Source organism: Peromyscus eremicus, chromosome X (genome assembly GCF_949786415.1).
Source record: "Peromyscus eremicus chromosome X, PerEre_H2_v1, whole genome shotgun sequence".
In the NCBI taxonomy this organism is placed as follows: Eukaryota; Metazoa; Chordata; class Mammalia; order Rodentia; family Cricetidae; genus Peromyscus; species Peromyscus eremicus.
Window position 1 is genome coordinate 91,965,530 of NC_081439.1, and position 3,703 is coordinate 91,969,232.

Below are 3,703 nucleotides of genomic sequence, written 5' to 3' on the forward strand. Positions count from 1 at the left end.
GCTTAACCAGCCAAATGCTTCTAGTTTCTGGTCTTCACACCTTATGTATCTTTCCTTTCTACCATCACTCCCTGGGATTAAAGGCTCACTTTCTGGGATTAAAGGCGTGAGTCACCATGCTTGGCTGTATCCTTGAACAGATGGATTTCTGCCTCTGAAATGCTAGGATTAAAGGCGTGTGCTACCACTGCCTATCCTCATGTTTAATATTGTGGCTGTTCTGACTCTGACCCCAGATAAGTTTATTAGGGTTCACAATATTTCGGGGAACACAATACCACATAGGTAGGGCAATCTTGTCCAAAATTCTACCTAATATCTGAGGTTCTGCCTATGTTTGACTCACTCGTCTCTACTTGGTCCTTGGCATGGGCCCTGTCTCATTCAGTGTTCAGAATTCACAAGCTGAAGCTTTCCAGTTGTCCAAGATAAATCTTAGTTGCTGATCCAACTAATTTTTTGAGTAACAAAATTAGCACATCTTCTGAGACTCTTGATGATCCAAAAGAGTGACACTCACCCCAAAGAGATTATAAGCTTACTGGAAGTTCATGACAGTCCAATAGGCATAGAGCAGGGCTATCTCATAGGGTGACTGAAGATATAAAGGTGTGGTTTCTTTTGTAGGGTATTTCCTGCACTTTTCCATAAAGCTTACTTGTTGAGGGCTGATAGACCTGCACAGAACTGATAAGGTCATAAGTCTTAATTGCATCTAGAAGCTGCAAGACACCAACTCTGTCAACATCTACAGCATAGTGAGCTAAGTTAAAGGAAGTCTTGATGTGTCTCTAGCCCCCCAAGTTGTAGATTGCTGTAGGCTTTGGCTTCACTGATGATCTTCACCAGGCAGATACTGTTGGTGAGATCACTGAAATACAACTTCATGTTTCCTTCAATAAGAGCCTGGGCCTTCTTATACAAATGCTAAGGTCAACATGGGTTAAATGAACTGGATCACAGTACAATTCCACAGACTCCTAGCTTTTCTCTGGCAAGAATTGTGCCAGGAATGAGCCATCAGCAAGCAGGAGCTTGTAGCATCTCCTCTTACTATATTCAGCCATGAAGGAGAGCTGGATGAGTCCATTTTTATATTGATTTATTTCTGTACATGTTCATGTATGAATACATGTTCGTGCGTGCGTGTGTGTGTGTGTGTGTGTGTGTGTGTGTGTGTGTGTGCAAACACATGAGAGTGTGCACATGTGTGTGGAGGATAGAGGTTGATATTGAGTATCTTCCTGCATTGTTCATGGTTTTATAGACAGGGTCTCTCACTGAAACTGTATCTCTGTATCTCATTGGTTCAGATAGACTGGCTGACCAGCAAACCCCAGGGATCTTCCTGTCTCTGCCTCCCCAGCACCAGGACTACAAGTGCGGCTCTCCATGTCTGGCTTTTTATTTGAGTTCTGAGGATCAAACTCATGTCCTCACGCTTTCACAGCAAACACTTTACTGATCGAGCCATCTCCCTAGTCTCACATAACCTTTTTGTTGATTTGTGGTTTGGTACTGGAGAATGAACCCTACACACTGTGCATCCTTTTGCTTCTCTTTAAAACTAAATGTCTACCCAAATCTCTTGACCATTTTCAACTGGAGTATTTTTCTTTTAACTATCAAGACTTAAGAGTTTCTTTTCTATTCTGGATATCTTTTGTATTTAGATATATTTGCTTGCTTACAACAGGGCCTCACTGTAGAGATGAGGCTAGTCTTGAACACTTGATCTTCCTGTCTCCATTTCCCAAGTGCTAGGATTACCAGTCTGTGCCACTATGTATGGCTTAGAGATATCAGTCATGTTTTTTTTTTATTTTGCTTCATAATTTCTAACTTTCCATATGTTTTACAATCCACACAATAACACAGCAATAAATACATATGATTTATAACTAAATTTGAGAAATATGCTCAGAGTAAGGACCTGCAATTAAGAGCCTATAGACCACTCTTCTAAAATAATTTTTGCTTTCCTTCATGCTTGGCTGAAGTGGCAGCTGACTTTCCGCTATAAATAAATTTTAGTTCTTACTTTACTTATTCCCATTGAAACATACTTAGTTATTAGTGGGGTTATTGGCCAAAGGGGCCTGATGAGAACCCCAAACAACCCAGGCTATTGCCAAGGCTATCGATTGTTCTCTACAAACTGGTGAGGCCCTATTGCAGGACACAACATCAAACAACTCATTCAAGGGCTGGAGAGATGGCTCAGTGGTTTAGAGCACCGACTGCTCTTCCAGAGGTCCTGAGTTCAATTCCCAGCACCCACATGGTGGCTCACAACCATCTGTAATGAGATCTGGCACCCTCTTCTGTATACATAATAAACAAATAAATCTTTAAAAAAAAAAACCTCATTCACCATGGAGAAGTTGGTGCCTACATAAAACCTCATCACTATGGGCTAGTCTCTATGGTACCGGAAGGTACTCTGCACACTATCAAAGGAGATAGGTAAACACTAACCCAGCTACAAGCCATTTGATCTACAATGGTGACTTTCATGCAATTGCACTAGTGAAATAGTGGTACAATGCTTATGGGACTAACCAACCAATATTTAATTGGCTTTAGGTCCTACTATATGAGATGGAACCCATGGCCAACATTGCTCAGGTAACCAAGAACCTGAGACTAGATAGCCCAGAGACCTATGGGAAAACCAAGTACTACTGTTCTGCTAAAGGCACATAGCAATAAAATGACCCCTATGACATTCTGCTATCCTCAGCCATCATCAGAGAAGTTTCTTCCTGCTGTAGATGCTAACAAATATAGAGACCCACAGCCAAACAATGTACAGAGAGTGAGAGAACGCTCAGTTGGAACACTCGGAACACTCAGTCCTAAATGGGATGTCTCCATCAGTTCCATCCCCTTACGGGTCAGGGAACCTTGCTGAAGAGGAGGCAGGAAGATCGTAAGAGCCAGAGGGAATGGAGGACAGCAAGGAAACAAGGCTATCTAAGCACAGCAGGACCGGTGCACATATGAACTCTCAGAGACTGTGGCAGCATGCGCATGGCCTGCACAGGTCTGAGCCTGATGGAGCCCCAACGCTGAGAGAGGAAATGGACATGAGCTCCTATCCCTAACCCAGAAGCCATCTTCAGTTGATAACAGCTTGCAAATGAAAGATTAGTTTTCTCCAACACAGTCTCACTGGGTATACAAACCACACTTAAGGGCAGGCCCCATGCCCAACAATAGATGATGAACATAAAACAAACCGAGTGGCCTCATTTGGGGAGGTTCTTTGTTTCATAAAGCTTTATAAGGGTTTTGTTCCCCTTACATGTCCTTTGCATACATACACACATATATATATATATATATATATATATATAATGGTTTCCAGTTTTGTGCTTTTATGGGATTTCTCTATTATAATGAATCCGTGTGTCTTTGCATTTATATGTGCTTCTTTGACTTTTTCTTTGGCTATTTTTCTTCTGTTTGTTTTGTCCTATTCTGTTTTTTTTTTTTATTTTATCTAATTTTATCGTATTATTATATTTTTAGATGCCTATTGAGAACAAAAAGAACGGGTGGAAATTTGAGTGGGTGCGGAGGATCTGGGAGGAGTTGGAAGAGGGGAACCATAATTGGAATATATTGTATTAAAAAATCTATTTTCTTGTTTTTGACTTTTTTCCTTTTATTGAAAGTAGGATTTTTTCCCTCACATAAT

The 3,703-nt window shown here is 41.0% G+C and overlaps 1 pseudogene; it reads right to left on the reverse strand.

Moving 5' to 3' along the window:
- Positions 1-308: 308 nt before the first annotated feature.
- LOC131900139 (GDP-mannose 4,6 dehydratase-like) lies at positions 309-1,067 on the reverse strand (annotated as a pseudogene).
- Between the last annotated feature and the right edge of the window lie 2,636 nt (positions 1,068-3,703).